This window comes from Dipodomys spectabilis, unplaced genomic scaffold, assembly GCF_019054845.1.
Source record: "Dipodomys spectabilis isolate Male_0828 unplaced genomic scaffold, ASM1905484v1 ptg000178l, whole genome shotgun sequence".
NCBI classification, from domain to species: domain Eukaryota; kingdom Metazoa; phylum Chordata; class Mammalia; order Rodentia; family Heteromyidae; genus Dipodomys; species Dipodomys spectabilis.
The window spans coordinates 9,957,459-9,978,732 of record NW_024870855.1 but is presented as its reverse complement, the minus strand read 5'-3'; the positions used below and the strand labels follow the sequence as shown (position 1 = coordinate 9,978,732).

Here is a 21,274-nt window from a genome sequence, read left to right as displayed (position 1 = left end):
CACATATGGCCCAATGTTACCAATGTGCCTAACCAAAGAGCAGGCCTGGCTCAGACAAATATTTGTGTATGCATGACATTAATTGATCAATGAACACTATTGACAGCTCTTCGGGCAACAAACAGCTCTCTGCCTGGACACATCAAAACCAGTCACACCAAACACTGGACTGAAAATGCAGATCTGAACAGTGAATGATTGAGAGGAAGTCATGTTTTCCATTTTGGTTTTTTTTTTCCTGTTGAACACATGAAAAGAACATTAATGTGGTGTGCTGTGGTATATTTCTGTAAGCCCAGCATGTGGGAGACTGAGGCAGACGGATGGGGAGCTCCATATCATGACAACCTGTGCCAGCAGAATAAAGGCTGAGGATGTAGCTTAGTGGTAGAAGAGTGTGCCTAGCATGCCCAAGGCACTGGTTCAATTCTCAGTGTTGCACAGAGTCAAAGGCAATTTGTTGTTGAGGACTGTAGGTAGAGATGCTACACATTTTTCCAATTTTATTTTCGTGTACAGATGCTGTACAGAGGGGTTACACTGATACGAGTAAGGCAATGAGTACATTTCTTGTCGAGCATTGTTACCCCCTCCCTTGTTGTTCTCCCACTATCCCTTCCCTCTCCCAACTCCCTCACTCCTCCCCTCCCCCCAAAGTTGTAAAGTTCATTTCCAATATACTGTATTGTGGTTATCATGGTTGCAATGGGTCATCCTGTGTCCTTGTTTCAGTGTTTTATCATATTGGACTTGTATCTAAGTTTGCTGAATTTATCTAGTAGTTCTCACCATTTATTTGGTGACATCATTAGGATTTTTCTGTACATAAAAGTGCATCATCTACAAATAACTTGACTTCCTTCTTTCCTGTATATATGACTGTCATTTCTTTTGTCTAATTGCTCTGACTTGTAATTCTAGCTCTATGCTGAATAGGAGCTGGGGGTGGGGAGGAATCGAATTTCACTACAAAAATAACAGCCATGTGAGATTAAGCATGTGTTAATTAAGTAGATTTAACTATTCCACAATGTATATTTATTTCAACATATACTATACATGAGAAAATCACACATGATATCTGTCAGTGTAAAAATATTTTTAAACTGTTCAACGATTATTAATGACTACTGCTTTCACCTCACAATCTGGAAAAGTTGCATATTTTCATTTTGACTCTTTATTACATTTTTAATAATCACTTTGAGTTCTTCTCCCTCCTTTCCTCCCTCCCCACCTCCTTTTCTTTTATGCTGGTATAAATTCTAGTCTAACAGCATTTTTTTTCTTATTTGTGTACAGGAAGGCCTTCTTATATAAGGTTCAAACCACCCACACTTTGCTATATTATTAAAGTGTACACCTAAACTATTTTCCTAAAGCTGATTTGAAAACTTGCTTATGAGCTGATAAATGACAACTCCAGGCCACAGCTCCTGCTTCAAAACCACACAAGTTCACCACATCCAAACAGTACCAAAGTACTGAGTCAAATATGTTACATTTTAACATTTCCTCCTCATTCACTTATTAAAATGTTGAAAAGTTTTTAGAATACTCAAATACTATGACCAATGAGAGAAAGAGAGAGAGAGAAGGAGAGAGAAAGAGAGAGAGCGCATAAATCATACGGTGTGTCACATACAGTGTATCACACTGTGGTTCAGCTGGGTGTGACATGCCTCATTCACTGTGGTGAAGGACCAACTCCTATACTATAGCGGTAACAGGGGAAACAATATCCATTATTGGAAATGGACAACCAGAGAATTCACCACAAGAGCCATTTGTACTTAAATGATCTCCTAGGCAGAGTGATTTAGTAGAGTTTAGTGGAATTTCTCCCATTGTATACACACTGATACTTGGAGGCATGAGATTTTCATGAACCTAAGTGACATAGAAAAGTTGCCTTTCTGAGGGCTTCCATTGTAGAGAAACTGACATGTGTGAAGTCTCAGAATAACGCAGCCACCTGGTCCTCTTGTGGTATCCACATGACTGACGAGGAAACCAAGTTCGCCAGCTCCCAGCCCTCCCTACTTGTCTGTGAACAAGTACACAGAACTTCTGTGGACAATGCATTTCAACCATCCATCTCCTGTCCCTACTTTTCCCCTTCCTACCAGTATGACAAGCCAGATGCATTTATTTTATTTTGGCACTGCCAACATTGGACTTTCATAGACCGACAAAAGTTTATTTGACATCAGCTAATCAATACGAGCCATCCCGAAGCACAGGCCAGCCAGTAAAGGAAAGGGCATCAGACATAAAAGAGAAAACCGTGACATTTATTTCAGACCTACTGCTAGTATTGATTTATCAATGTAATCCCAAAATAAATACACACAGAAATAAAGGGAGAAAAATTAATTTCTTTGAATCCAATTCCAACAACTCTCTTAAACACTAGGTAGATGAAGATGACCATGTAAAATCCGCATGGCTCAGCCATCATCAAACTTGTTTGAGTTTAGCATCTGCAATCCCCAGTGAAGACACTTTGCATCAATCACACCCATCCTTGGGCACCTGGGTGATCAAAGAAGTTACAATTGTTCTCCAAAGATCCTTCCAGTTAAAAACCAACATAGCTACAGGACTGTAAACATTCACATACAGCAAGACCAAAGGAGGATATTCTTAGGGGAGAGGAACTCAGAGGCACAATGCCTATGTATATCTGATCATATAAAATCATATTTATCGATGTGACCTCTAGAAAATGAAACAAGAGGTATTTTGTTGCTTTTTTGTTTTCTTTTCTTTTTGTCTTGTTTCTTCATTTGGGAGGGTAAGTGGAGAGTACAGAAATAGAGGGACAAAAGGTGAACAAATGGGGCAGTGGTACTCTCTAGACACTATGTTAAAAATGAACTATACAACCTGTGGATGGGGATGGAAGGGAAAAACTGGGAAAGAGCAAAGGAAGGGGTGACAATGTCCCAAAAGAAATGTACTTATTACCTGACCCATGTAACTGTAACCCGTCTGTCCATCACCTTTATGGTAACAATTTTCGAAAAGGAGGAAAAAGAAAACCATAGTGCAGTGCCCTAGGATCTGTGCAGAAATGGATCCAGGATCCTCCATGCGTAGCAAAATCTCATGATGCTCAGTGCATTCTCTATAATAGCAAAGCATCTGCACACATCCTCCATATACTTCACTTATTCATTATTCTTAATTATCTTTAAGAAGTTGTAGCAAGGGGTTTCAATTCCACCATGTTCTCTACACCTTTGCAAGATTCCCAATGGATGTCCAATATAACATGAGTGCTGTGTAGGTAGCTGTTATACTGTACAGTTGAAGGAATGAATGATGGCAAGCAAAGAACCTGTACACCTTCAGTACAGATGGAATTCCTTTCAAATACTTTTCAATCCCTAGGTGGTTGAATCTGTGGGTAAGAAACCCACAGATGCAGAAGGCCCCCTTTATTTGATGTGTAAGGTCCTCATCCTCAAGTTAGTAAGTGGAGCTACTAAAATTGTGTCTATGATGTGGCAGGTATTATGTAAAGTGTCTTGCATATTCGAACCCTTAGGCCTCATCAAATGCTCCCAGGGTCAACATGAACTTTCTCTTCCTTTCCCAACAAGAAAACTGAGCCAGCCAGGCACCGGTGGCTCATGCCTGTAATCCTAGCTACTGAGGAGGCTGAGATCTGACAAAGCCAGCCCAGGCATGAAAGTCCATGAGACTCTTATCTCCAAAAAACCACTAGAAAACTGGAAGTTGTGCTGTGGCTCAAGTGATAGAGTGCTTGCCTTGAGCTGAAGAGCTGAGGGAGAAAGAAAGAAAGAAAGAAAGAAAGAAAGAAAGAAAGAAAGAAAGAAAGAAAGAAAGAAAGAAAGAAAGAAAGAAAGAAAGAAAGAAAGAAAGAAAGAAAGAAAGAAAGAAAGAAAGAAAGAAAGAAAGAAAGAAAGAAAGAAAGGAAAGAAAGAAAGAAAGAGAAAGGAGGGAGGGAGGGAGGGAGGGAGGGAGGGAGGAAGGGCCGGGCGCTGGTGGCTCACGCCTGTAATCCTAGCTACTCAGGAGGCTGAGATCTGAGGATCGCGGTTCAAAGCCAGCCCGGGCAGCAGAGACCGTGAGACTCCTATCTCCAATAAACCACCAGAAAACCGGAAGTGGGGCTGTAGCTCAAGTGGTAGAGTGCTCGCCTTGAGCTGAAGAGCTGAGGGACAGCGCCCAGGCCCAGAGTTCAAGCCCCACGACTGACCAAAAAAATTTAAAAAAAAAGAAAGAAGGAAGGAAGGAAGGAAAGAAAGAAAGACAGAAAGAAAGAAAGACAGAAAGAAAGAAAGACAGAAAGAAAGAAAGACAGAAAGAAAGACAGAAAGACAGAAAGAAAGAAAGAAAGAAAGAAAGAAAGAAAGAAAGAAAGAAAGAAAGAAAGAAAGAAAGAAAGAAAGAAAGAAAGAAAGAAAGAAAGAGAAAGAAAGAAAGAAAGAAAGAAAACTGAGCCATTTGGAGTTCCTGTAGCTCATTCAAAATTTCAAAGCTGCTAAATATGTATAAAACCAGCAGGAATCATAACCAGAGGGTGAACTCAGAATGCAGATTTTGAAGCAGAATTTTGTAGCATCTGATTGACCAGTTGGAATTCCCAGCAAATTTCAAACAAACATCAGACTCAAGTTCTAGCTCAGTTTGAACTGCTCAGTCAACAGCATTGTGTCATGCAGAGTAAGCCTAGATCTGTCCTTTCTAATCAAAGCTGTAATTTCTCTGCCCCCTCCCCAACACAAACACCAGACACCAGACACCAGACCAAAGTCCTTCACATTTGCAATGAACCATGTCCTAACTGTCTCCAGCAAATAGGCTCTTGCCACACAAAAGCCAATTTGAAAATTGCTTTTGATGTCTGATAATATCCTGTAGATTATGAAACATCAGTGCATTTTAATATAAAACTAAACTAAACTTTTCTAGTTGGGAATGAGCTATGTTCCGTCTCTTTCTGATTCTGGCTCTCATTCTTCCAGCCCCTCCTCTCTCCTTCAAATGAGTATTTTGGTTACTTTTCTTGGCTGTTGTTGTTGTTGTTGTTTGTGGATCTTTTTTCGTTATTTACAATTGTAGTTAAGAAAAAAGGATTACAGGCTGAAATATCTGGAAGCTTCTGTACAGTGACAAAAAAACTCTGGGACCCAGCCAAGGCTCTGCCACTCCTTCCTTATTTATGAGCTGCTCTGGGTACAGATTTATTTTCCTTTCTGCATCCATGCTATTTTTTCCACCTGTCTTGGAATGGAAGCTGCAAGAGCTTTGATAAATGGCTTAAAATGTCCCCCTACTTTTACTGCAAAGCCTGTGTACATCCTTCTAAGACACCATTGCCTGGGTCCTGTGGATGTCAGGCTCTGTGAATCCAAATGAACAGCTCACTGGGGAAGGGGAATAGCTATGTCCCATTCCAGGGCACCGGAGGGAGGCTGTGGGAGTGGAAGATGGGGATCAGACACTGGGGAGACCATAGATTGTGTTCCAGCCAGCATCTGAAGTCGTTTGGTGTGTGAGTCCTATGCATCAGGGTCTCTTCTGTCACCCACATGTCAGCTTTCTGTCTGACTTATTCCAACCATCATCCAAGACTGACTTACTCCAACTATCCATCCAAGGGAAAATTATAAGCTCTAAGATAGAAAAATCTCTGAACCTATTCTGGGCCCTAACTCCACGGCCACTGGAAGATGGAAGTGTTCCATAAATAGAATCTAGGCCAGCCCTTTGTTTTATAGATGATAAGAACAAGCCTCTGATGGAAAATAGTAGAGCTCAAATTTGAGCACACATCTGATCTCCTCCTGGGGGACTTGCTAACACAGCAATTGCTGGAACTGCTTCCAGAATGTCTAGTTTATTTAAGCCTGAAGTGAGATCAAGAATTTGTATCTTTAAAGGCCATGAATGGCGCCTGTCATCTTAGCTGCTCTGGATGGGAGTGGTGGTATATTTCTCTAACCCCAGATACTCTGCACACAATGATGAGAGGGTCACGCATGGTTCAGGAACAGCCAGGGCAAAAAGTTAGAAGACTCTATCTCAACTAACAAGTCGGGTACCATGGTATGCACTTGTCATCACAGCTACAAGAGTGGTATAGTAGGCCCAGGCAAAAACTTATTTGAAACATGATTAAAAGCAAAAAGGGCTCAAATGATAGAGCACCTGCCTAGCAAGTTTAAGGCCCTGAATTCAAACTTAATCATTGCCAACAAAAGAAGAGAGGGAGGGAAGGAGGGAGGAAGGGACAGAGGGAGGGAGCGAAGAACGGGGGGTGGGGTGAAGAAAAGAAAAGAAAAAGAAGGGAAGAGAAAAGCAAGAGAATCTGAATGTCTAACCATTTTTCAGGTGGAGTAAATGGTAATGGTAGGGACACATGTTGAGACTCACTGGAAGGGAGAATGCCTGACTCATGTCCATTAACGCAGGTCATGACAGAAGAGCCTCTAGAACCTGGATTTACCACTTCCTGGATCTCATATAGTGTCCCTTACAACATATTTGACTCTCAGGTTCAACAACTGAATCCCTTGTCCTTCATCTGCTTTGGGTTCAGACCTCTCATGCATGAAACCGACTTCTTCATTCAGAAATGGGAAATACAATTCAGCATCCTCTCCCTTGCTCTGTGGTTCACATTTCTAGCTATGGTTATCCACAGTAGCACCTCCATAGGAAGCTGAAATCTGCTGGTACTTGGTGCTTTAGAGGGCTGCTTGGTTCTTGGTTGGGGAAGCAGAGCTGGCAGTAGCTCACAGGATGTTTAAAGGGGCTGGTGCTCAATTACCAATGCCACACTAGTCCTTCGTTCATGTGGGTAACAAAGAGATGATTACAATAATGCCTGCCAGATGGCATATGGCAGGAAAGCCTTCTAGGATTTAGGAGTTCGTATTTGTGCTATGTGAGTGCCTACATTTGGCTCAACAAATAGGGTATTAAAGCAATCTTTAGCACAAATCGCAGAGTGAATACACATTTTGACTAGGAAAAAGCCTTTATCTCTGGAGTCTGGCAGTTTGCAGCCACCATCTCCAAGGGGCAGGAGAGTTACATATGAGTTCCGAAACAGACACAGAAATACACACACACAGATACACACACACACACACACACACACACACACACACACACACACACTCATATACACCAGGAGTATGATGGTGCTTGCACATGCTTTCCACACTGTACATTCTCTGGTGAACTCTTCCAAATCCTCAATTGCAGGCTGGACCCCAAAGAAGTCTCATGTGAAACTCTGCAGCTGGGAGCTAAGCAACTTCAAAGTGGAAAAGTCTGAAAAACCTGCCAAGAGATGATTGTCTAAGCTCAGCTGCAGTGGATCCGTGCTTTCCTACACCGGTGGTTCTCCAGCTTGAACAACTATTGGAGAGAGTAATTTCTTCCATAGCATTTGGGGTTTGGCACAGGGTCCCCAGTGCTGCATGAGGGAAGCCACAGCTTTGAACCTATAGCAGCCCAGTACGAGTGATGTTAAGAACCTGTGTCCATTGAAGACCTGGGCTGGGAGCCAGGTTTTATGGAGCTCCTGTGTTCTCTCAGTGGACCCAACTCAGGCCTCTCTAACCCCAGCTGCCTCTCACATTTATACCGTGAGGCTCTGAATGCTTCTGACTGTGACCCCACACAGACCCGGACCCCAAAGACCCCACCAAGTAACCTTAAGGTGTCTTCTGGTTCCAGCCCTGGTCCCTCCATTCGACTCAATAAAAATCTCTATAGTCTAGATGAAAACAGACAAGATGGATGATCAAATCCAACCTAAGACAGGGAGGTGGGAAGTGGTGGGGAGCAAGAGCCTACTGGGGCCAGGCCTTGACAGTGATACCATCATACAGGAAGAACAAGCGCCTGGCTCCCCGGTGGGGTTGAACTCCATTCCTAGCCAGGTGACAGCCAGCATTAACAACAAGGTCACAGCTCTTGGGTGCAGGGGTGCCTCTACACTGACACAGCTCTTTTTCCTTAGGTGCAAAAAGTCTTCAGAGACTCGCTCACAATATAGGCCTCATTAGTGTACACACACACACACACACACACACACACACACACACGAAGGTTTTAGAAACGTAAGCCCACATCTACAGACTGAGGGAAATCTGGCTTACAAATAATTCATGAGAACCCAACAGCCCATCATTAAAATTTGATTCTTTCAGGTAAAAAGCACAAAGGAGACTCATGAAAGAAACACGCCAGCCGGTAAGATTCCAAACCACTGGACTGATTGCCCTGCCTTCCTCGGGGCTGCATGGGCTTTTCTCCCTGCCTGGCCTTCCCCACCTGCTCTCTCTCATTCCCTCTCCCCACCTGCCACCCCCAACCTTGTAGCCTGCCCCTGCATTTCCCAGTATGGTCATGTCAAGCCTATGCTGTCAGACAATAGCCCCCCACTGCACAAAGCTCTGGGTTTCCAAGTTGCTGAGGGGGGCTTTCCCTGGAAACAGTCCACAGCCAAGCACACTGTGGAACCATCAACATGGCTAAGAGTTAAGAAGTCCAGGGAGCCCAGAGAAGTCACCATCATATGGCAGCCAGAGGGCTTGAGATGTCCGGCTGCATGAATAGGAACACAGTGATGAGGACTAAGGAAGGTCCATTGTGCCAAGGCTGGTGCACAACATCCACAGTGCCTGGCCTGGTGCAGGCCTTCTCAGGACACAACACAGAGTTTTTATAAAGGCCACTGGGAGAGTCACAGGCAGAACATAGAAAAGTCAGAATAGAGAAGCTGTCCAGGAAAGCTGGACAGAGGAAAGACATGAGGTAGTCGGGGTGGGTATGATGAGTGTGGGTAGACCATCTACTAACTCCAGACATATGAAGGAAAGCTGAGCTAATTCTGTGATCACGCAGCTAGCAGGCTCAGCATGGGAAGAGGGGCTGCAGGTACAGCCAATGATACTTAGGCCCCAGCCCGTTTCATTCCTCTTGCTCTGTAACTTTGGAAATTTTTGAGCCAGATAGTAAAGAACAGACCACCTGCCTTCAAGCGTCAGAAGTAAGTTACGAAAACCTTAATGTTTGTGTACCAGGATACACACATGCACACATGTACATACATGCATACGCACAGACCCATGCACACACACTCAGATAACCTCACAAGAGCATGGCATTGCCCCATTTGTTAGGAAATGGAAAGACTTGGAAAAAATTATATTAAGTGAAGTAAGCCAGGCCCAAAGAAACATAGGTCCCAAGGCTTCCCTTATATGCAGTAACTAGTATATGTCTGATACAAGCAGAAAAGGTCAGATAAGTTGATGTTATGTAAAATGAACCCCAAGATTGCTATTGTTTCTAATGGATTTATAACATACCACATGATTTTTTATGCCCCTCCCCCACAGTATAACCCCTGTTTGCACTGAATTTGATATTGGTATAATCTGGGGAGGGGAAGGGAAAAAGCAATTGTTTAAATAGGGATACAGGTTGACCAACTGCAACAATGAGATGTACAAAACGCTATGTCGAAAAATAAACTTTACAATTTAGGCAGGGGGGGGGAAGAAGGGAGGCCTGGGGGGTGGACGGGGGAAAGAGGGAGTGTAGTTATGGAGGAGGGAGGGAAGGGATGTAGGGGAATAACAAAGGAGGAGGCAACAATGCTTGATAAGAGATGTACTGTACATTATTTCCACAATAAAAAAATGTATTTAATAGAGCTACATTCTACGGGAAAAAAAAAGTCACATCCCAAATTTCAGATTTAAACTAAACTTTCCTAGGTACAAAAGAATATTCTGAGGGGTTTTTTTTCCCTTACAATTTATTTTTGAGAAGTCGGGAAAGGTCATGCCCTACCACACAATCTTTCTGGAAATCTAGGTTGACTATGACTTCATTAGGTGGGAAAAGTAGAGTTAAAACTCACTGAGCAAAAGGATAAATGTGAGCAATTTGTTTGGCTCAATCATCTATAATACATAGAATTATCATAAAAACTCAATTAACAAAAAAAATGTCTTGGGGGATAAACTTCCTTGAAAACAAAAGCTAGTTATGGTTTTGGGACCCGTCTTTATGAATAATGAAATAGTGCTGTCGGCATTGATAAAGGTTCCTGTGATTTTCTTGCTCAACCCAGCACATATGGGATTCTGAACAGCCCAAAGATGCTGAGATGCCACCAGCCGCAGCATCCTTCCTCTCTTCTTCCTTCCCAGCCCATTTGCTCTGCCCTTTTAGGACTCCTTCCTTCCCACCTCTTTATCACTTTTGTTTTTTATTGTGAAAATACCGTACAGAGGGATACAATTACATGGGCAAGGTGATGAGTACATTTCTTATCAAGCATTGCTGCCTCTTCCTTTGTTTCTCCTTCCCATCCCTTCCCATCCTCCCCCCCCCCCCAAAGTTGTAAAGTTCGTTTTCGACATAATGACTTGTACGTCTCATTGTTGCAATGGGTCCACCTGTATCCCTATTTAAACAATTTGTTTTTTCCCTTCCCCTCCACAAATTATACCAGCATCAAATACAACGAAAGCAGGGCTTATACCGTGGGGGAGGGACATACAAAGCAACAAAGAAATCATCTTATAAATATGTTAGAAACAATCCCATGAAAGCAAAAACATTTGAATACTTATCTTGGGGCTCATTTCACCTAACATCAACTTATCTGACCTTTTCTGCTTGCTTCAGACATATACTAGTTATTATAAATAAGGGAAACCACGGGACCTATGTTTCTTTGGGACTAACTTATTGCACTTAACATAATTTTTTCCAGGTCTTTCCATTTCTTAACAAATGGGGCAGTGTCATTCTTTCTGATGGAGGCATAAAATTCCATTGTGTGTATATACCACATTTTCTTGATCCATTCATCTACTGAGGAGCATCTGGATTGGCAAATCAAAACAACATTGAGATACCACCTCACCCCAGTTAGAATGGCTATAATCAAGAACTCTAATAACAACAGATGCTGGAGGGGATGTGGACAGAAGGGAACCTTACTACATTGTTGGTGGGAGTGTAAGCTTGTTCAACCACTTTGGAAAGCAGTATAGAAGTTCCTCAAAAGACTCCACATAGAGCTCCCCTATGACCCAGCAATCACACTTTTGAGCATTTACCCAAACAATCACAAACAAGACCATACTAAAGCTACCAGCACAACTATGGTTATTGCAGCATTATTTACCATAGCTAAGATATGGACTCAACCCAGATGCCCCTCAGTAGATGAATGGATCTTTATCACTTCTAAACAGAAAGTGAAATAGCAGCAGTCACATTTCTGAGTGTTGTTCCAGCACTCTCTGCCCCTAGTTTCCATCTATCACCAGGGAGGACACAGACCAAAATGTCCAGCAAAGGATGCTGCTCCTGCATGCCCATCACCCACGTGGCCTTGTTAATACGATGCTTGTTCCCTCGCCTTCAGCAGCTCTGAAAGGCCTCTGCTGAGGGACCATTGGCCTGAGAGAGAAAACTTCCATGCAGTGGTTCAGCCAGAGGCCTGTCAAGCTGCAGCTGCTATCAGGAGCTCCCTGGAGGGCAGAAGATGCCAAGATTTGTGCTGTGGTATACTTCTTATAGGACCTCCTGGCACTGTCTAGCTGTGTTATACAGGTATGGTTGAGGATGCAGTACAATTGAGAAACAAAGAAGTTTTAAATGGCGGCTCATTCATCCTAACCACTCAGAAGGCTGAGATCTGAGGATGACAGCTCTAAGGCCCTGTGGCAGGTGAGTCCATAAGATACTTACTTCCCATGAACCAGCAAAAAGCTGGAAGTGAAGGCATGGCTCAAGTGATTGAGCACTAATCTTAAGCAAAAAAAAAATGGTAAGAGTAGGAGGCCCTGAGTTCACAACCCAGTATTGGAACATACACACACACACACACACACACACACACACACACACACACACACACACACACACAATTTTCTGTACAAAGGCAATCTAGACTTTATTTTTTATCTTATTTTTAGATTTTATTTTATGTTGTGTTTTACTTTATTTTTGGTGGTACAGGGTTTAAACAAAAGCCCTTAATCTTGTAAGTGCTCCATCATTTGAGCTCTCCCCCCAACCCAACCCTTTGGTTATCAGTTTGTTTTCCAGATAGAGTCTTACACTTCTAACCAGGATCTCTTCAGATCTTGATCTTCCTTCCTATTTCTACCTCTCAAGTAGCTAGGATTACAGGCGTGTGCCAACACACCAGGATGGAGCTTTATTTATAACAGCAGAAAGGCATAAATAGTGAGGACAAGGATGCCAATCACTGTTGCAAACCAATAGTCAACAAACCACTCAGGAGACAAATTGAGTCCACTACTGGTTTTCATACAGCTGTGAGTTTAATTCCTTTTGTTTTGAATTTTTAAATTGTATTTTTAACCAAGGGAAGAAAAATCTATGGTACGCACATTAGGCAGGATTCCAATTTCCATGTCTATAATAAAAGTCAATCATGTAATCATGTTCATTTATTTACATCTTGTCAATAGTTGCTTTCACCCTGTGAGGCAGAACCAGGAAGTTGTGGCAGAGACATAGAGGAGGCTCCCCTAGCATAAAATAGTCCTGACCTGGCCCTTGCTCTAAATATTTGATTCTCACAGAGATCCTACAAGTTGGTAAGAAAGCAAGTCCATGGTAATCAAATGCTGAAACTCTGAACTAGCAAAGAAATCCTAATATTTTGCTTCCTGGACACCATCATGACCTGACCTCTTTGTAAATGTTGGTTGGTCTTATTCTAATCAATAGATATTGTAAGAATCTCATAGATCCTCAGATGGTTTACTGGGCCAACCCTGAGTCCTGCAAATCTTAGTCTTTGTTTCCCATCATCTGCACTGTCACTGCAAGATCCCAGGCCCTTCCCCAATGGCAACTGTCACCTGTCACAGAGACCTCAGACAACAGCAAAAAATAGCTTTTCTAAAACAAGGTAAGTGACATTCTTGGGTACACTTAAATATTAATTAACTGTGGTGTAAAAAGGTTATGTTGACATCAATGTTATGTAAATATAAACATCTATGTTACATTAAGTCCAGTAGAGCCCGTTCAATAAATATATTTTAAATACCTAAAAATGGAGGCATTTGGCAATTGCTTAACAGTTGGTTTGCCTTTTTTCCTTCATTCCTTCTTTCTTCCCTCCCTCTTGCTCTTCTTCTTTCCCTCCTTCCCCCCTCCTTTACTCTGATCCCTTCCTTCCTCCTTCCCTCTCCCTTCCTTTCCCTTCCTTCATTGGTTGTACATAAAATGTATCAATCATGCTGGCACCAGTGGCTCAAAGCTACACAAGAGGTTGAGATCTGAGGATCACGGTTCAAACCCAGCCCAGTCAAGAAAGTCTGTAAGACTCCTAGCTCCAAATAACTACTCAATAGCCATAAATGGAGCTATGCTCAAGTGGTAGAACACTAGCTTTGAGCAAAAAAGCTCAGAGACTGTGCATAGGACCTGAGTTCAATCTCCAGAACTGGCACCAAAAAAGTACCAATCAATCAGTACCAAGCAGTGTCCTTGGACAATGAATATGGCTGTAGATACAGCAAGATTTACCTGGGTGACTTCTAGGTAAACTTACTAGGTAAAAATAATGTTAGTTTCTTCCTATAACTAGGCTCAATAGTCCAGAATCAGTGCTCTAAACTACCTCTTTAAAAGAAAAATTAGTGACACGTTAGACAATCTACTCAAGGAAATACCCTACTATCTTAAAATTATCAACATAGAGAAGTTATCTAGAGTAAAAAGATAGAAATATAAAATTTATGTTAACTATATACTATATATAATTTCCTTATTAGTATATATTCCAGTCTATGTATAATTTCACAAAATATTCTCTTCATTACATAAATCAAGACATAGACTCATCATCATTATGCACTTCAAAGATGCATTAAAACTGGAAAGAAATTCAACCAGAGAATTAATAATAATAATCTGTAGAGGTGAAAAGATAAGCAATTATTTTTCTGCCTCTATTTTCCTAATGAAGACACATTGATTTTTTTCTGTACTTGCCTTTGATTAGGTGTATGTCACAGCCATGAAACAAGAAAAAAAAATCATTTTATAGGAGAACATGAGAAACAGTCTGGACTTTAATCCATAACCCTGCTCCAGTATTTACTGGGCTTTTCCTTGAAGGTCAGCTTCCAACCTTGCCTGTCATAAAGACTCAGCTACCTGGTAAGTAAGCCCATTTGCAGGGAGGAACCAGGGGCCACACCCTACAGTACCAATGACAGTGGCAGGAAAAGGATCTGTTGGAATCACATCTTCAGAATTACAAATCTCAGCATTTGAAGCCTCTTGGTCTTAGGACATGACAGGGTATTAGCTCAACTCACAGCCCAGGGAAAAAGCTCCACACAAGCTCCACGGTTTGTCAAGGGGCCATGTGATCAGGGTATCACCCTGGTGCTATCTCTTTGTCACCAGCAGGGCTATTACAGCCCAGCCCTGGGTAGTTTCCTGCCTTTGTTAAGAAGTAGTAGATGATTTGGTTCTGATGGGATCCAGCTCCAAAACCCTCCAACCTACAAATAACTCTGTTCCATAAACAGAGTTAAACCACCAAGCTGCTGATAGGCAGCCAATTTTTACCTACAGAAGTGGAATTTTTCCCAAGTCAACCTAAGCTTAGCTAAATGCATGCCATCCCTCTATGTGGTCTTGAATGTTGAGGGGCAGTAGCTTTCTGAAGAAATGGCAGGAAGGGTAGAAACAATCAGTCAAAGCTGAGGATAAATGACCAGCAAGATTGCTACAGTGCTGGACTGACTGAAATTCAGAGCTGAACTTGACTTTTAACTTTTTAAATTGCATCTTGTGACACCCCCTCTGAAGAACTGGCAAATACGGAAATCGAATAAGCTCTTTTTCCCTTACCTGTTCAAGATCAGTAGTTTTATTTTAGCCCACACAATTTGCCCTGTGTACAGTGTCTTGTGCTTTTCTAAGCCACGATAATAAGACTCTGAAAAAACTACCAATAAGAAAAGCAATAAAGGAAGTGGCACTGTGGCTCAAGTCGGAGAGCATTAGCCTTGAGCTGAAGAGCTCAAGGACACCACCCAGGCCCAGAGTTCAAGCCCCACAACCAACAACAACAAAAGCAATAAAATGCCAGAAGATGAAAAGGACTGGTAATATTACATAAGCAACATAAGATTAGGGCCCCTAACACACACACAAAGGAATATATATATACAAATATATGTATGTATACAGATAGAGAGAGAGAGAGAGAGAGAGAGAGAGAGAGAACAAACAGACAGACAGACAGACAGATGCTGTCCTGATAAACCACTGATGAGCACGGTCTCAGGGGTGGTCTGTAATGAAGAGGTACACAGTGGGCATTCCCCTTTAGGGAGACTCAAGGGTGACCCATTAGCTGAGCTATAGTGGTATCTGGGGTCCTCCTTCTTCAGGAAGAATCTAAGGTAACCTCAGATGGCATAGAACCCAGTGGGCATGCTCCTTCAAGCCAGAGGGGAAAAAGAAGGTCTGAAGAATCACAAATGCTCATCCCTGAGCTCCTGTGGACCCTACCTGGTGGCTGAGCAGGAGACATTTTTAGTGGAAGCTGAGGGGCAGGGTTGGAGGTTTTATGCCACGTTTACTGTTGCACGCTGAGCCAGGCTCTTTCTGTCTCTCTCTCTCTTTGTCAAATCATTCTTAAATACTTTTTAAACCTCAACCATAATAACTAGCTAGTATACAGCTTAATATTTCCACAATCACTTTCCAAAGTAAAAAAAACAAGATGCAGGAGAGTAATATAACTCAGCATTATGACAGGAAAAAGAAGGGAAGGGAATGAACACAGGGAGAGACAGTGAAACTCAGAAAACTGAGGGAAGGAGTGGGGTTGGGAGGGGTGGGGGGATGGATGATGAAAGAGGTGACATGATCAAGACGCATTGTGCTTATAAACTGATGTGTTCAATGGTAACACCTTTGTACAACTACTTAAATAAAAATATAATGTTAAAAAAGAAGAAAGCAAACCAGGAGGGGTTAGGTGTTGCCTGTATCTGCCTGGCCCATTTTCTTTAACTGTCACAGAACAGTCACATTTGAAGAAAGTACAGCACACTGCTAGTCTCTCTTAAATTTGAGAGGTGGGATGGGTGTTAGCAGCTCACACCTATAATCCTAGCTATTCAGGAGGCTAAGATCTGAGGACTGTGGTTGAAGCTAGCCTGGGCAGAAAAGTCTGTGAGACTCTTATCTCCAATTAACCAGCAAACAGCTGGAAATGGAGGCATAGCTCAAGTCATAGAGCACCAGCCTTGAGTTTTTCACTAAGGGAGAGCATGAGGCCCTGAGTTCAAGCACCATTATTAGTGGAAAAATATAAAAGAGAAAAAGAGAAAGAGGAAGAAAGAAAGACAGAGAAAAAGGGAAGGAAGGAAGGAAGGAAGGAAGGAAGGAGGGAGGGAGGGAGGGAAGAGGGAGGGAGGGAAGGAGAGAGGGAGGGAGAGAGGGAGGAGAGAGGGAGGGAGGGAGGGAAGGAACAGAGAGGGAGGAAGGGAGGAAGGAGGGAGGGAGGAAGGGAGGGAGGGAGCTGGAGGAGGAGGGAAGGGAAAAGAAAAACAAAATCTGAGTGGTGATACAGACTTGATTGCCAATTTCTTTCTGCAGTAAAAATAGTTCATAAAGAAATCTTTAATTTAGAAAATCTATACTTTGTTACTTAATGCATAATTAAATGAGGATCTAACAGAAGCAAATGCAAGGAAGTTTAATTACCTCTGGACTTCACATTCTAAGTATTATCGAATAAAATAAATAAGATTATTATTAAACCTAAGATCATTCGAGGTGGTTGTTGGGCTGGGAACATGGCTGCTTCCATTTGACACCTCTTCTACTGACTCTGCAGGGGTCCCCTGTGGCTAAGGCCACACCATGTAAGGGACAGCTGGAATCCATCCTCAACAGCACAAGAGGAAGCAAAACAGTCCAGATCCTTGGCGATCAGCTTTCATATTACATTTCATGGCTTCCAGCAGATGCCTCTGTTACTCTCAGATAAGGAACATTAACATGAACATCATAATCCTCCACACACAAATCTTTCCTGAGCAGATTGGAATACATGTCCAGTCCTTGTAAAACCATTCTTAACACATTTATATTAAAATCCCCTCTTGTCTGCAAAGAGCATGCTTTCTTCTCTTCCTCTCTTTCTAGTAAAGGATCACCCCCCCACTCCACCCCCATGCTCTCACTGTGGAAACTTCTGTGGGGATCCTACGTTGTCAGGACAGCACCCAAAGGCAGTTGTTATCTCCAAGTGGGTACAGGTGCCCCCTTCCTGGGCAGCCTGGTGTGGAGGGTGGGAAGGAATAAATTCAGGAACAAAGGAGCAATGCAAAGGCAGCCTGACACATTCCAACCCATTCCAACACAATCTTCCACATGAGATGCTGCTCTTGGCAACGTTAATTTTACCTTTGTAGTCACAGCACCTCCTGCCCCACTGTGGAGCAATTACCGCTCTTACTGGCCTGGCGGGAAGGTACACGGAGATATTACCCAGAAAGTGCTCTGAGCACCAGGTGGACCCTGGATCGATGGCAGCTGTCAATGGCCCATGACAAAGGAAGGTTCAACCCCAGTGCCTCCACAGCACTCTCCTGTGAAAAGCCTCCCTCTTGTTCTAGGCCAGAGCCCTGGGGACCCGCACAGCCCTCTGCACCTCCAGGTGTCAGCAGGAAGTCAGTCTTCCTGCCTGACCTAGGGTTTGGATTTCACAGAGTACTCTGAGACCACCTCACATATACTGAGCTCAGGAGACTCCTTCCTAATGCTGCCACCAGGCCCCCAACCCCAGCACTCTGCACAACAGACCAGGCAAAACTAAAGAATCAAAAGTCCCCAAAGAGAGTAGGGACATCCAACCTTTATGTCCCTGCATGCAAGCATGGAAATTTCCAGTGTGCTACCAGGATGATCATCTGTTCTATTTATAAGGATTTCTGGCAAAGAGATTCGGTAGCATTTCTACCAAAATGGAGGAACTCAGACATTCTACAGCAGGTACCTGACTTCCAGGTGCGGAGTTACATAAGGTGTGACATCACTGTGCTTTGGTTATTCGGGGACCACACAGCATTGACCCTATGCAGAATTACAAGTTGAACGTTCCCAGTTTGAAAAGCCAAACTCAGAAAATGCTCCAACATGTGGAACGTTTGGAGCCCTTTTGAGGCAGTTAGGGTTTCAGATCAAAGGATGCTCAATAATGAAGTCTATGCAACTACTCTCCAAGTCTAAAAACCTCTGAGCTCTGGAAACTTCCAGTCAGGAGCTTTTCAGGTAAGGGATGCTCAGGCCACAGCATCTTAGGAAAACAGCAAAAAGAGCAGAAAGAAGGTCTTTTCACTGATTTCTGTTACCTTGCTCAACACATGCTGTAAAGGATTTCATAAAGGCACTATGGAAAACCTCCAGGCAATCAAATAACTGTGTCACTTAAACACCCAGCCTGGCAAACTAGGGAGGGAGAGACAGACAGACAGACAGACAGACAGACAGACAGACAGACAGACAGACAGAAGAAAAGGAGAAAGAGTAATGGGATTAACAGGAAAAGAGAGATAAGAAGACAGTTAGCAGGAGGTTATGGGGAAGTCTAGCTAAGTTGGCTTATTTTGTGGTAGTTCAGGAGTCTTGTACTTGCTATGCAGGCATTCTACATCACTTTGGGCTATAGTTACTGTTATTTTTAAAAATACGTTATCATGTTTTTGCCCAGGGCTGGCCTAGCCCATGTTCCTCTGACTCAAGATTTCAGTTAGGTGGGATAGGCAAGAACCACCATACTTCACTTTAGTGTGTGAGATGAGGTCTCAAATTTCTTCCCAATCTCTGCCACTTGAGTAGCTAGGATTATAGAAGATGTGAGCTACTGTATTCAGTCTTTTAACTAAGTGTTAATGTCTCTCACACACAATTCTGTAGTTCTGACTAAGGGTTTCTGAAGTCTCAGAGAACTGAGGAATCGTTCCAAGTTCCTGGCAGATGAGTGGTAACTTCAGGATACCCCTACACACATGGTGAAGAGAGCAGACTTCTACTCATAGCAGGCACTAAGAAGCAAACACAAATAGCTGGCTCCAGGGCCAGCCCTGTATCCCCCACCCCACTCCCCCAAGCTGCTTTCCTGAAGGGAGTCTTATAATTTCAAATCAAGTCCTTATACTTTCCAACTCCTCAAAGAATCACCAGCTGATGACCATTTGGAATTCCTGAATGAAGTTGAACTCACTCTCAGCCTCTACTTTTGAACATACATTCTTGGGGGTGCAGGTTCCTTTGAATTAGAACACACACCAACTAACTATGCCTGTCAACCTACAAACATGGACCATTAGGACTGGAAATAACTATTTGACTTGAGAGGTTTAAATTCCAAGAAAGCAATATTTTCCTAAAGGGACTCATAAAAATATTGACTAAATATATCAATATAAAAATACAAGACTCAGCTAGGTACTCAGCTAGTTTACACCTATAATCCTACCTATTCAGAAGGCTAACATTTGAGGCCAGATTGGGCAGGAAAGTCCATGAGACTCTTATCTCCAATTAACTACCAGAAAATCAGAAATGGCGCTGTGGCACAGGTGGTAGACCTCTCATCTTGAGCTGAAAAGCTGAGGGACAGCACCCAGGCCCAGAGTTCAAGCCCCACAACCGACAAAAAAAAAAAAAAATCTGCACGTTAGCATCTAACTCTCAGCTGTCTGGCTTCAGGGAATAGTTTACAATGAAGTTGAGCACAAAGATGTTTTCTGGGAAAAGTCAATACTCCTTGGTCAGCCTTGTTTTCAAAAATGTTCCCACATGACATTGAGAGAATATGTCACCCTACTATTTCTGCTCTATTTCCATTTCTGAATAATTTTTCTTCACCTATGGCTATGATGCTAAACATTTTCAAAGATAGGGAAAGACAGCTCTGACTTGTGTCATGCTGGGCTGCGAATGCAGGCACTTTTCGGTTGCTTTTTCTTCCGATAATTAGAAGGATATCCTTTTTTTTATCTTCTAAAGTCAGATTTCTTATACTAAAGCAGATGATTCATGAGGAAAGAAGAAGATTTGTAACTTGCCATTCATAGTCAAATTGAGTCCCTTTAGATGTGTTTTGAAAGAGAAATGTATTGTTAATATTTATGAACATTTGGGGAGGGGAGTGTCACAGAAAATGAAGAATTCCAAATTCCCAAGGCTCTGGATTTAGGACTTTGATTTATGACTACATGAAAGTCGACAATTTAGGGAATTCTCATGTTCTGTAAATTCTGTTTTTAATTAACAGGCCTTGGAATTAACATTAGCATCTTTCATTGACTCTAGGAAGATATTTTTTTGTTGGCTCCAAATTTTAATGGTTGTTAAGTCTGTGAAGAATTTCAATGGATGATATCTTTGCATGGCTGTCATGGAGTAACTTTCACTGCAGAATGTGTGAGTATTAACATTGGCACCATTAAATGAGAAGAATAAGTTGCAAGCTCTGGAGAAAGCCTTAGGAGATGCCAGAGCATATTTTAACCACAAACTGGACATGACTGTACAGCTATAAAGGAGTGGAATCCCCCAGCCAGCAGCCACCAAAGTCCCAACAATACCATAGCACATGACCAGTAGCTTAAGCACTGGGAAGTTTCCCTCTTTCTCAGCTTCTTTTTACCTGAGTCACCAACACTATTGACAACACAAGTGGCAAAATATGTGGCCAAGTCAGAAGCTTATCAAGATAGCTTGGCTCCATAGGTAGATGTTTCAGGAATGACCCTTGTACATGCATTCCCCTTGTATTTCTTTGTGTATGTATGTGTATGTGTGCGTGTGTACATGCATAAGCACATATGTATTTACATTTCATTAAGTCCAGTAGTACCCTTTCAACATATCTTTTTTTTAATATTTTTCCCCCAAAAAAACTTGAATTCAGGGCCCGTACACTGTCCCTGAGCTTCTTTTGCTCAAGGCTAGTGGTCTACCACTTGAGCTTCAGCACTATATCTGGCTTTTTCTGAGTGGGTTTTTATTGGAGATAAAAGAGTCTCATGGATCTTCCTGCACAGGCTAGCTTCAAGTATCTAGGATTATAGACATGAGCCCCCAGCACCTGGCATATACTACAATCTATTGTTAAATACCTAAAAATGGAGACCTTTGATAATTGCTTAACTAGTTGGACTCCCTTCTTTCCTTG

General features: G+C 42.4%; 1 protein-coding gene across 3 annotated transcripts in view; it reads right to left on the bottom strand.

The window, feature by feature from the left end:
• The window catches only part of Elmo1 (engulfment and cell motility 1), a 447,896-nt gene that overhangs the window by 227,144 nt on the left and 199,478 nt on the right, over positions 1–21,274 (bottom strand). The window lies entirely within an intron of this gene.